Source organism: Vicugna pacos, chromosome 9 (genome assembly GCF_048564905.1).
Source record: "Vicugna pacos chromosome 9, VicPac4, whole genome shotgun sequence".
Taxonomy (NCBI): Eukaryota; Metazoa; Chordata; class Mammalia; order Artiodactyla; family Camelidae; genus Vicugna; species Vicugna pacos.
In genome coordinates this window covers 29,010,410-29,024,327 of record NC_132995.1, presented here as the reverse complement: position 1 = coordinate 29,024,327, position 13,918 = coordinate 29,010,410, and the positions used below count along the sequence as shown (strand labels likewise).

Here is a 13,918-nt window from a genome sequence, read left to right as displayed (position 1 = left end):
CTGAACTTATCTGCAAGTCTGATTTAAGCTTAGTTCAAAGGCAGAATTTTCATCTTGGTTTTGATAAGAATTCACATTTACTTAAGACATAATCAGGGGCTTCAAGTAACTGGTGGCAGCTCTTCTGTGAAGCCAAGATTTTATTATTTTATGTTTAAAATGTAAATCCTTAATCCTTCTGGATTTCTTTTCTCCAATATGACAACATCTCTTAGATTTAAAATATGTATAGCTTTTGTCCCAGAAATCCCTGTTAACCTATCCTAAACTATGAAATAACAGCCCTGGGACTTTTATGAACAAGGACACTTGTCACAACATTATACGTCAAGGCAAAAACAAAACAAAACAAAACAAAAATACATGGCTGTCCATCAATCAGGGAAATATGGAATAAATTCTGGTATAATCCTTTTGTGAAATATTAAATGTTTCCCAAAATAGGTAAGTTAAATATCTATTGATCCAGAGGACTGTTAGTAATGTATTGTTATGTGAGAAAGGCACCAAACAACAGTAACAATCTCAAATCCCTTATATCGACGTTTAGTTTTCAAAATGTACAAAGGTATGAAGGGAAAAACACCAGGCTGGGATATTTTACTTTTGTGAGAGAGAAAGACAGATAATTAATATTTCCTTTACATGGATTTATTTTTTCCCCCCACTGGTTTCAATGGTTGTGGTGAACACATGTCAATTTTGTAATTTGAGAAAAGATTACATCTGACAGGAAAATTTCCTAAAAAATAAAACAAGTCAACAAACAAAAAATATTATTGGGAAAATTGGTTGCAAATTTTTTTCTGGAGCTGCACATATGTGTATAGAGAACAGTCTTATGTTGTATTCTGCCCTCAGTCAACCTTTTGATCAGATGTGACAGAGTCTCCCTTGGCAAGTCCTAGCCCACCCTCACCCAAAAGCCCACGCCTCACCCAAACAATTCAGGCAGAGGAGGGGGCCATGAGTCTGAACTGGTGACCTGACCTGGAAGGATTGTCGAGCTAACAGTCTTGGATTCTGATGATGTCACCTTTATCCCTCCCTCGATGGAATCCTACTGGCACTCACTTCCTTGATGACTCAGCTGCCACTTAGCCCACTAAGTGTTATGATTCCAACCAAACAATATCACAACAAATTTTTAACCTGTCCCTTTTCTGTTGCCTTCCGAATTTGAGTCATCACTCTGCTTTTTAGAGATAAAAAAATGATTAGACTTGGCAGGTCCCAAGACCCAGGTTTGAATCAAGTTTCTTGGCACCATGTATGTAACCTTGGGTTAATACCTTACTGGCCTTAGGTTTCTCCACGACACAATGTGACCTCTTCAGCAGCCCTCACCAGGCATAGCAAGAACCTAAAACATGGATAATGGTCATGATGTAGTTTGTAGTCTTTACAAATTTAAAACACAATAAACTATCTCATTTCTCCATGATTACCTTCCTTTTGAAAAAAAAAATAAAAGTTATTTTCTTCCTGTGTGAGGGTCTTGGAGAAAGTAATGTTTGGCTTCTGGGCTTTCTGCCTCTGGTCCTTCCATAGTAGGTGGTTAAATTCAGTACAACTAGTGTCAGGGAAGAGTCTATGTAAATGCAGAACAGAATTTCAGGTGAAATTCCTCCTTTGGCCTTTTGGGTGAGGCATGTCTCCCTTGATTGGCAATCAACAAGACTTTGATAAAAACAAAGATACTGACTCCTTAGCTCCTGGATTTATTTATTTTTGTTGTTATCCAGTGATAATCCCTTTTTGAAATATTTTTAGCTTAACCCTGGATTCTCAATCTGTTGTTTTCTCTTGTCCTATTTTAGTTTAAGTATTCTGATTTATGCATTTATTTCTTCTTTAAAGATAGAACAGAGGAATCACCTTAATAAAAGGAATATTCTACACATAAAGTTGGGTATTTGTAAAAGCAAATGCCCATTATACAAACATATTAACAGCCAGTATTATTCTATTATCTGTAGGTAACTAACGACTTACGTATTTATTCTCTCACCTAACCCTCAATGCAGAGGCTCAAGGGAGTATCCATCTGACTTGCTCACATTGCTAGTGAGTGACAGAGTCAGGACCTAACTCATTATTGTTAAATGAGCAACATAAATGATCTTAACACAGGGTTAAAGGAGTAAATCACCTTGACTGAATTAATGATCATATCAAATAGAAGGAACAGCTAGCTTGAACAATTTCTGTTTCATGTAACCCAGAGACTTCTTTTTTCTGGGACTTCTCTGATTAGCTAACAGATATTACAACTCTTAGTCAAACTCAAGTCAATCGTCAAACTCTATTGAAGGCCATTTCTGGGGAAAAGGTTCTAAAGAATATGCCTCAAGAGAAGCTGCTCCAGCCCGTGTCAGACTCCTGCACCAGCACTGCTAGACTCTCTCCCTCCACCCCCAACTCTAGAGACTCATGCTTGGCTCTTGTAAGAGGCGGCATTTAAATACTGCTTGTTGTTCTCCTTTGGGTGCACAAGCTATTAATTAATTTTTTGTTGTAAAGAAACGGGAATTGCCAAGTGTCCTTTGTGCTTGTGATCTGGTATTCTTTTGTCAGAAAGTGCTGAGGCCCATTGTTCTAAACCCTTTTGTGTTCACATTGTACTTTTCACGACAAAGCACATTTATTGTATTGCACTCAGGTTTTGGATTCTGTTTGTGGGCTTTTCAGCGGTTGCCATTTTGAAGAGGAGCAGAGCAGAATGGCTCTGCCAATGGTGTGCTTGAATGAGGCCGCTAAAGGTGACTACATCTGTCTCTTCTTAGACTTATGTGTTTCAGGTGGATTTTCCAGTGCTGATGCCAATCAAGGATGGAGGGGAGACTGTTCCCTGCTTGTGTTTTAATTTTCTCCCTATGGAAAAAAAGAGCTGGAGGTGGATCACTGGGTGTTTACCTAGCACAGGGATGTAGTCTGCTTTCGTCTATCTTCTATTCAGTCTCCTTTAGAAAGACATCATAGTTGAGCCCCACTTTTCTAACTGCAAGTATCCCCAGTGACAGTTTGCAAGTGGCTTTAACAGTGTGTCAGGAAACTAATCAATGCAACTTTTCACAAAGGAATCTACTCGATCAATATCACCAAGCAAACTAAGACCTAACAACAGATCACGTAAGCATTTTCGTGATCAATGGAAGTTACACAGAAAATAAATTACTGGAGATATTTCAATGAACATAACATAAATGCATCTTATAGATAACTCTTTCTCTGGGACCTACAGTAATATACTAAAAGTGATAGGAGAGAGAGTGTGTATGTTGTTAGACCCTTAAAGGTATGGTCTTGACATGGGACATTAGCTTAGGAGATGTAGCTCTTGAGTTTGAAGGAAAAAATGGTTTAACTATTTGACATCCTAATTTTTTCCCACCAAGTATGTTGTAAATTTTTGAATGGATAAGATTATTCTGGTGTCTCAGTACCATGGGCATAGCCATATAACAGGCATGTCAGTAAACTCTTGCTGAGTTGGTCATTATTCCCTCTACCTCTCCAGAACTAGTGTTAATACCAAGAGGTCATCTCTGCCATTTCTACCTTCTGACTGTTCCCCTAGACTCCTTGGGGAAATTCCAGTTCTAAATGTTGTAAAATTTCCTGACAAATAATCGTGAGGTGTGAACAATAGGAGATGCTGAAATACCTGGACATAAAAACAGTCATACTACAGTAATACATTGAGACATTACCCAACTTCTCTCTTTCTGGTGTTTTAAGTCTGTATCACTTATCTATTGCCTCATAACAAATGGTTCCACAACTTAGTGGCTTAAAATAACTACTGTTTTATTTACTTATGATTTTGTGGGTCAGCAATTAGGGCTGGGCTCAGTGGTGGGCTTTTTCTGTTGGTCTTGCCTGAGGTCACTCATGTGTTATTTGAGGGGTCAGCTGGGCTGAATGATCCAAAACAGCCTCATACCATGTCAGGCAGTTGGTGCTGGCCATCAGCTGAGCCCTCACTTTAGAAAGGCTAGCCTGGACATCTTTGCATCATGGTACCACATTCCAAGAGGGTAAAAGAAAGCTGCAAGGACTTTTGAGGCCTAGCCTTGGGAGTCACACAGTATCACTTCCTTTATATTCTGTTGGTCAAAGGTAAGACTCAGGGTCAGCCCAGTTCAAAAGGAAGGGAAATAGACTCCACTCCCTTATGGGAGGAGCAGGAATGTCACATTGCAAGGGGTCAGAGTAAAAGGATGGAAAGGATTACTGAAGCTATCTTCACAAAAACATCTACCACAATTTCCTTCTATCCCCTCCCTACCACCATCCCGACACACATCACCTCATTCACAAGGTTTTCTCTGCTTCAAAAGGCTGCAGCAGAGAAGGAATGAAAAAGTGGAAAGCAAAGAAAGAAAAAGAGTCTTTCTAAGGTTTTTATGTTCTAAAGGACTAAGCCTAAGAGTTATGTTCTAAAGGACTAACCCTAAGAGTTAGGGGGAGGCAAGGCACAGACAGTATGTTTGGAAGAAACATTTTGAGTCAGTTTCTTTGGTGACTAGATAGAATTTCTTTGGGCTGGGCTTGGGGGTCAGGGTCAGGAAAGATGCAGAGGGGAGGATTCAGGTAACTTTGGGGGGGGACCTGAAACAGGCTTGCTTAGATGGTATTGAACCAATATTATGGGAGAAACAAAATAAATCCCACAGTGTCAAGCATGTCTTGAGAGCCACCCAACCTGAAGGGGCCATGGGTCAAAGGGAAAATAGAGACCCATGTGTAACAACGGCCACAGATTAGAAGGGAGATGATGTCTCAGAGGGTATCAGCTCCAGTAGAAAACTCTGAGGATCAGATGCATGCCTTCCCTCTCCCCCTTCCATGCCATCAGTATTGTGAACCTACTTACTTACACCCAACTCCCTTACCTGGGGCAAGAGGAAGAGCCAAGTTGTTTGAGATTACATCCCTATCACCTTAGTGGGACAGGGGCTTGATATTTGCATATCTTGGTTAATTCCATGATCAGACTTCTTGAAGCTGTACTATTGACAGGGCTTATCAAACATGATGCCAGTAGAATTCTGGGTAAACAGCACCAGGGAGAGCTCCTTTCTGGGGGGACCTCTTGGTCTTACAAGAACTGGGAATGTATGGTGTGTTTATTCTATTCCATTTAATTGAAGATGGATGAGATTTTCCCCAAAACCCAAACACAAATTTGCCCCACGCATGATGATAAGGCAGATAATATTTATCTTGTGGTATCTGATCTATCATTTTAGGTTCAAAATATTTTCTCCATGCTCACGTTCTTATGTTGAATTTTTTTTTGAGCACCTATTAAGTGCCAGATGCTGTAGAAGCCACAAAAGAAAACAAAAAGATACTTGGTCTCTGCCTTTTTGGAGCTCAGAAGGTCCAAGAAGGTCCTTAGTGGAACCTTTATAGGTTCCATGATACAAAACAACTATAGAGTCCTAAATAGATTGGAACAACTCCTGGCAGAGATGCACCCCGGGGTTTTTGAAGGTAGTTATTAGAACCAACTTGACATTATCCTTCCCTGAGATAAACTAGATGAAACTGGCTTACCTATCTATAACCAAAAATAGTTCCTATCTGTTGCGAAAAAAGAAAGTGATTACCACAACTTACCATGGGTCAAGAGCTGTGCTATAGGATTTACCTGTATTATATCCCTTAATCTCCTCAGCACATCTGACTGGCCAGTGTCTCCCAATTCTGTGCCCCATCTACATGGGTCCACTTGGAAATTACTCAAAGTAGTGAACATTGTCTCCCTTTCATCTTAAATAAACAACATTTGACAGTTCTGTTAGCTTTCATTTAAAACCTTATCTCCTAGGAGTGAGAAGAGCTGATCTGATAAACTAAGGCAATGTGACAATGGGTATTTATGATCCAACAATTAGGTTTCCATTCTTTGTAAGAAATTAAGCCATGAATACGATTAATAACCCAAGAACAGAAGCAGGAATATCATAGAGGCTTGGGAATTCAGTATTGATTCATCACTATGTTTTTACCACTTATGTTTAGCCCCACTCCAAGCATAATGAAAACTTATTTATAAGTTTCCTTCCTTTTATAACTTTCAGAGAACCTGGCAGTCAGCTTACGAGAAAGAATGCACTGACATTTGTGAATGACCACACAGCCCTCTCTCATTGATCATTTCTCCTCTGACTATCCTTTGAGAGAAATACATATATAATTCTAGGGGCAAAAAAATCTTTTCTCTGGCAGTGAACAATCTGTAGTTATATCCTGGATAAGCCCAGTCAGACTCAAAGATTGGTTAAATGTCAGATAAGAGCTTGGAGGGCAATTTGGAATTTCTCGGGGGTGTAAAATAACCCTTAGATTTCACCCAAAACAAAACAGTGAAAAAAATAAATAAAATAAACCCTTTAATCTGTTTACTTGTCATCAGAAAAGCACTCTTTGAAAGTTGACAATATTTTGATTTTTCAAATAGTAAATCAAAAAGAGAAGTCCTCAAAAGTGCTGGTTTAAAGATTTTTCTGCCATTAACCTGGGGGTAGGCACCCGGAGGGAAAGCTTTTTGCTCCTGAAGTTCTTTTGGCTTTTATTTCTGTTGGCATTGAATAGAGAAAAGCAGTCAAGGGATAACCCTGAGCTTGGCAATGAAAAACAATGCTCTTATGAGGTTTTAGTTTCTCCTGAAATATTCTTAAATACTTTACAAGGTCTCAACAACATTTGAATATTTCTAGGACATTAAGTACCTTGAAAAATTGATAGGCAAAAAATTGATAGGCTAGGCTCCTACCTACCTGTCATTTGAAGGAATGTGTTCCAAAAGCAGTCAAGCCTGGGTCTGCTGATTGGATGGATGGCCAGAATCAAGGCTATTGCTGAGTGCCGCCTGGCACAAGGCTCTGGAGTGACATGTGTGGGGGTTCTAATCCCAGCTCCACCTCTTTCCAGCTGCTTGACCTAGTGCACATTCCCTACCCTGTCTGATCCAGTTTTCTTGTCTAAATGAAAACAATAATGGTGCTTACCTAACAGGTTTGTTGTGGGGATAAAAATGACTTCTATGCCACTTAGCACTGTATCATACACACAGTAAGTGCCTAATATATTTCAATGATACCCTGTGAGCTGCCAGGTTCCATTAAGTGGAGGCTATGTTTGTACAATTAGGGATTCTTATCCCTGTGGGGGAGGGGTTATGTGGGTAGAAGCTTGGCAAGGGAGGGGAGTGAGCTTGGATGGGAAAAAATAACACCTCTGCCAACTTCTACCTGAAATCTTCAATCATAAATGTACATAACAAACCACAGTAGTATTAATGGCATCTGTAATTTTTTCACCAACAGAAATCCCTGGTATTTTCATATTATATTACTGTTGTCACAGGGATCTTGAAATAAATGTTTATGCACAATAGTGCTCCAAAATTATAGTAGTTATTAGATCTGCTAGTAGATCTTGTTTGTTAATGTCCTCGGTCCACATCACTCTGGTGAAGGATGGAAAGGAAATGCAATCTTCCTCTTGCGCGCCCTGCCTGCATGAGGCAAGAAAATCTGGGAAGAGCCGAGTCAGGACTGGCCACCCTATCTCTCTTTTTGTTTCCTTTCTCCATCTGTGACTACAGGCCACCTCGGTTTCAAGGGGAAAACACGAAGCAAGAGCTCTCATTTAGTTTTCTGTCTTGAGCAACATTGCCCAATCTAGCTTTGAACTCTCATGGAAGTGTTGAAGCAGAGCCTGTAATCCCAGCTAGGTGCTGTTCTTTATGTTTAGAGTGCTTTGATCTCCTTAGGGAAAGAGGAGTGGCTAGTCTTATCCAGGTCTCAAACTTCTACAACAAACCCCTACCAATATCCCTGTTTAATAATCCCTCTAGTAAGATATTAACATGTAATGAGCATTTACTATGTCCCAAGGGCTGCACTGAGTTTTTCACATATATTGTCCCATCCAATTCTCATAATCACCTGAGATCTGGTTATCAATACCCCGGATTGTATAGATGAGAAAATTAGGGTGTATATGGCTTCAATAGCTTGTTTGAGATGATTCAGCCAGTAAGTGGGAAAGTGGGATTCAAACAGAGGCTCCTGTTTCTGGGTTTTGTGTTGTTTCTACTACTTCCCACAAAGGCAAATAGAAAAAGCAGATTTTACTTTCCTGTTTGGCTGCTTAATAATAAATCTGATACTTTTATCATAAAATATCATGGGGAAGAAAACTCCCCCACCTCTACAAAAATGACATGGAAACTATTTTTTCTAGATATTTTTCTTTGGGTGAAGGCAAAGCAGTTGTTTTTTTTTTTTTTGAAGCAAATTCTTAAAAAAAAATTTAGAATGCCTTGGAAACACTTAGAATTATTTAAAAATACCTGCTCTCTCAGATGGTGTTGAATTTTTTTCCTTACCGATGAATGAATATTGGCATAAGTCTTTTGCTGAAAACTGTTCCTGGACACGATAAACATTTTGTTTGAAACCCTGTTTTTGGCTCCTCTTTCATTAGGACTCATTTTAATAAGTGACCTCATCATTCATCCAGTTGGACAAGCCAGTGATCTGGGAGCCTCCTCTTCTCTCAAATCCCATAGTCAGTATCACCAACATCTCATTAACTTTTACCTCCTAAATAGATCTCAAATATTACACTACTTCCTGTCTCTGCCACAACCAGCATAGTAAGACTGTAATGACCTCTTGCCTGGACTATGCAACAGACTTGTAACTGGTCTATCCATTCCTACTCCCCTGTGATTTGGCTTCTTTACTCTCTGTTCTCCGTATAGAGGCAGTTCTGTTTGTTTGTTTGCTTTCCTTTAGTGATTTGCCTTTGCTCTTAGGATGACATCAAATCCCTTTAACATGGCCTACAAAACTCTTAACTCTTTGATCCCTAAATACCTCTCTGTCTCTCACCTCACACAATGCTCCCCTTTACTCTCTCATTGTCAGTCACTCTGACCTTCTTTATTGGTCAGGATATGATAGGTTAAGCTGCAACAACAAACAACCCCCAAATCTCAGCATCTTTAAAGTGTAAAGGCTAATTTATTGCTCAGTACTGTGTGTTCAGTATGCATCAGCAATGACAGGTGGGGGTGCACTGACTGGGAGCAGAAAGCATGGCAAATTGCATATGGCTCTTGAGGCTTCCACTCAGGAATGACACACACCTGTATGCTCACAGCCTATTGGCAAGAGCAAAACATGTGACCTACCTTCAAGGAGGCAGGGAAGCACAATCCCAACATGTTCTCAGGATGACAACCAGAATCAGCATCAGGGCATTCTACTTGCTTCCTTCCTCCAGAGCCTTTGAACATACTTGTGCCTCTGCCTGGAACACCTTTTCATCCATTTTTTGGAGTAACTTCTGTTTATCCTTCAATTCGAAGCTCAAACTTTGGGAAACCTTCCCTGACTGGGTCAAATACACTTACTATGGCCACTTACAGCCTCATAAATATGTATAAAACTTGCCATAATTTCTGCTTTATCTTTGAGTGAGTGATTAATAACTGTCTCCTACATAAGATTGGAAGCTGTATGAAGACAGTGACTATGTTGGTTTTTGCTCACCAGGGTTGGGACAACAAGAAAAACAACTTAACACATATCATATGCCAGGTATAGTTCTAAGTGCTTTGCATGGAAGAACTCTATGAGGTAGGGTTATTGCCACATTTTATAGATATGGTGGTTGAGGCACAGAGAGGTAAAATAAAGTAATTTGTCCAAGTTCACGTGGCTAGGAAGTGATGTGAAGACAGGATTCAGACCTAAGCCTTCTGCCACCAAAATCACTCTCTTAACCATTACAATTTACAGCCTTTCAAGCATCTTGTTATTCCTTGGAACCAAAAGTAATGCTTGGTATATATTTATTGAATGAATTAATGGAATAAACCAGTATTACGTGGAGAACACTCAGGAAAAGACCAGGTCAGAGTGATTTTTCTGGAATGTCTAAACTGGAAGGTGCCTTAGAGATCACCTAGTTTACTCTTCCTCTCTTCAGACGGATAGACCATAGCTCAGTCAAGGCTGATGTAGAGTCTGCATTCCGACTCCCTTGGCAGGAATGGCATGTGGGTTCCTGTCTCCCAGAGCCACACCTTCCTTCCTTCATTGAGCATTAAGGTAGGAAATGGCACCAATGAGGATTTCTTCCGACAGACCAATGGGCACTTTTGTGTACATGAAGGATTTGAGTGCAGGGAGTAGAGGTATTTTTTTTACCTTCTCTACACGGTTCTGAAATTAAATTTTCTAGGACAAAAAAGAATGCCAAAGGTAATGAAATCTCCACAGTTACACACACAGTTTAAATTAACAGTATGAGTAAGTGTTCATAGAATAGAAATAGCAGCAAAAGCTGACATTCTGGGAACAAATGACTCAATTAACTGTATGTGCACTGCCACTCAGTTAAAATTTCCTTGATGATTTATAATCAGAGACTCATGAGAGTTTAACCTCAACAGGGCCATGGCAAAAGTTGTATCTAGTTACCAGGGTGGCTTGTTCACTGGAGTGGGTTGGGGATGCTGCCTGAGAGCCTTTGGCTTCCTGCCCCCCTACTGAGCTCTGGATGCCTGTTACCCATCTCCCAGAGGCACGGTATGAGAATCATGCCGACAACCACCTCCGTAATTCTCTCTACTGACTCCTTAGAATGCAAACCCAATTTCCTCAGCTCTCTGAGAAGGAAGAAGGTATACAGTTGTTCTTCATCCCTCTGTATACACTGGTGATTGGCTCCAGGACCTCTACACAGACTAAAATCTTCAGTTGTTCAAGTACCTTATATGAAATGGCATAGTGTTTGCATACAACCTGTGCACATCCTCCTGTATACTCTAAATCCTCTCTAGATTACTTATAATACCTAATACAATGTAAGTGCCTTGTAATTAGTTGTCAGAACAACAATGTAAATGCTATGTAAACAGTTGCTGGTTGTGGGAAAATTCAAGTTTTGCTTTTTGGCACTTTCTGGAATTTTTTTCAAATATTTTTGACCTACAGTTGGTTGAATCGAGGATGTGGGATACCATACGGAGGGCCGGCTGTGTTTTGGGTAAGTAGAAATGCTCTGGAGAGAGGGCTGGATCAGGTGGATGTGGTGTGTGGAAGGAACGTACCTTTGAACATGAGATTTACTCATTTTCTCCCCAGGAAGAAAAAAGGGCACTGATAGCTAGTTCTTTAGAGTCACTTTGAGTCCTGAGAATTACACAGATGAGGGAGAGTTGTACCTTGTGATAACTGAGGATCCTTTGCTCAAATGGGAATTGATTGAACCAAAGCTTGGTGAGAAGAGTGAAAAGAGGAGGTGGGTCCCGAGGCCTTCTGGACATCCAGCTAGCACAGGGAAGTCCTGGAGGGGCTAGGCTCCCTCTCTTAAGCCCCATCTTCTTGATGATCTCCTTTCAAAGGGCACTTTGTTCTTTCAGTTTTTTATCTTGTAAGAACATGGGCTTCTCTGACCCCCAGCCAGCCTGGAAATGCAATGCAGATGGGCATTTCTGCAGAATAGTCTCTGACTTATACTGCACCCCTCAGCCCCACCCCAGCGTCTGATCATGTATCTGATTCTTGGCACTTGAATGGACCCATAGGTTAGAAAAGGTGAGGCAGCATCTATACCCTGGTTGCTGCACCATTAATAGAGCTGATGCCTCTTCTGAAGCAAAATGTTGCAGGCTTCATTGCAGTTAACCGAGTACTTGACCTGGAATCTGGGACAGTTGTCCCCAGACGTACATTCCAGGACACAGATTCTCTTTTCATCTCCATTGCTCTCTGTCTGGTATTCATCAATTTACCCAGCCATCCTCCCATCCTCCCCTCCCATATATTTTTGCATTCCTTTAATCAGTTAACACTTGTTTTAAGCATATGTCAGATACTGTGCTCTGTGCTTTAGGGGTTACAGAGAAGTGACTCAGCCAGGTAGATTCAGGGTCTGCCTGCACAGTGATTGTGAAAGGTCTGCTGTTAGAGCTTGCTCATCCCTCCTGGAGAAGGCATTAAATCATTCTGTCACCCACATGCCAAGCTTGATGACTGAATCTGAGCTGCATTATAACCAGCCTAACCTGGAAGGAAAGGCTCAGTGACCCTGGGAACTTCACCCCCCTCACTCTCCTACCCCATCCCAGCAGAGGGCTGCCCCTTTCCCAGGATGCCTCTGGGCCTCATTTCTGCTTTGCTTTGCCCAAGGTTTAACTGAAGACATTCCCTTCTGGAAAGAGCTGGACCTCTTGTTTCAGGAAATTGCAGCAGAATAGAAGAATAGAAAAGATATCAGCTCCCTGTGAGGGCAGGGGTTGAGTGATCAGTTTCTGTAACTCAGGCAACAACTTCAGCTAGGACATGGTTATGTGGAGACACATACACATGTTCTTTCTTTGTTGTGATTGGGCAATGCCAATTTGAAGTATGATCTTTCAGGTGGGTCATCCAGAATCTGGCTCAGAACAGAGATAACAATATGCTCTGAGACTGTACAAATGATTTCATAGCCATCCTGTGAGGAACTCTATAGGCCTGTGAGGTAGCCAGGCAAGAGGCCATCATCCTGTTTTACAGATGAGGAACCAAGACTTGAATGAGAATAACAGCTGAGCACGTCCTGTGAGTCTGGCTCTGTGCTAAATACTTCCTATGCACCGACCTCATTGAACTAAAACATCCTCAAATTGCTAGTTTAAAGGTGGGCAAGACAAGGCCCAGAGAGGATAAGCCACTTTCCCTAAAACACACAGTTAAGAGAGTGGTAAAGCCATATGTCTAGACCCCAGGTTCACACTCTAAGACCCTGAGCCACATATTATCCTAAGGGCACACAGCCACCAGTGGTGGGCCTGGGAGGGGAACCCAGGTGCTTGCTGCCTAGTCTGATATTTTTCCAATGTTTCAGCCTTCCAGTATGGCCTCCATCCTCCTGAATTCCAACCTAGCAGAATGGCATCTAGAGAAGATGTGCTGGCTATTGCTCCAAGGGGGCTGTGTTGGTGGGTATGGACTCTCAGTTACACCTTGTTATCCTAGAAGGGAACTATTGCTGGTAAAAGCCTTAAATCCATGGTGTAAGAACTTTTTAACTCACTTGAATGCCGTGGTCTCACCTAGATTGGTATACCTGAAATAAGGAGATTCATTTAGTAAATGTAATATTTAAAAATGCAGATTCATCCATAACCAGAGAGTTAGCTAGTAGAGGCTGTGTTCCTTTCCTGCATGTGGGGCAGGGGATAGCCCCTAATAGTGAGAGCTTGCAAAGTTGATAGATACTCTTACCTCCACCTCAAAGATAAAGAAACTGAGACTCAGGAAGGGCAACTGGTGTGCCCCAGGTCATACAGCTGAGAAGGCCCCTGAGCTTCCAACTCTGATCTGTGTGACTCCCAGAATCTAGTCATCACTAGGCACCCTCATCCAGGCTGCCTTCCAGAACAGAAGCTTCAGAATGGGAGTCACAGCAGTGAGCAAACAGTAAGAGGAAGGGAAGGGCAGATGTGGGATGGAAGGCAGGTCAACTCTGGGAGGCTGATGCTAATGCCCACCAGGTCTCTGATTTGTCACCTTAAACCAGAAGTACAAAGTAATACCTGGGAGAGAGGCGCAGTCTTCTCTCCGGCTGGACAGGCCAATATATAGAGAGATCCTTTTTTGTCAATGAGACATTTAACATTCCACTTTTTTCTTGAAATTTACAGATTGAAAATTTACATTTTCTTGAAATTTGCTCTACTTATTGATTTAAACAGTTATGAACACTTCCATATTTATAAAAATTTTCCTGGTGCCATGTGAAATCTCCAATTCCGTTTGATTTTGCTAATTGCCAGAGTGTCTACTCTCTACCAGAGGATCAATAACAACAATGATGAAAGGCCTGAAAACGCATAAGC

The 13,918-nt window shown here is 41.1% G+C and overlaps 2 long non-coding RNA genes across 3 annotated transcripts in view; one reads left to right on the top strand and one right to left on the bottom strand.

Annotated features, from left to right (window-relative positions):
• The window catches only part of LOC140698467 (uncharacterized), a 26,327-nt gene extending 19,398 nt beyond the window's left edge, over positions 1-6,929 (bottom strand). The window contains exons 1-2 of one of the 2 annotated variants that reach the window (XR_012076261.1): positions 6,792-6,929; positions 1,293-1,363 (exon numbers count right to left, since the gene is read on the bottom strand). This is a non-coding gene — a long non-coding RNA (uncharacterized lncRNA). The remainder of the gene's footprint in view (positions 1-1,292; positions 1,364-6,791) is intronic. The other variant, XR_012076260.1, reaches the window with a different exon arrangement.
• The window catches only part of LOC140698469 (uncharacterized), a 15,389-nt gene extending 1,471 nt beyond the window's left edge, over positions 1-13,918 (top strand). Inside the window, exons 2-4 of the long non-coding RNA XR_012076263.1 lie at positions 11,028-11,079; positions 12,925-13,018; positions 13,724-13,918. This is a non-coding gene — a long non-coding RNA (uncharacterized lncRNA). The remainder of the gene's footprint in view (positions 1-11,027; positions 11,080-12,924; positions 13,019-13,723) is intronic.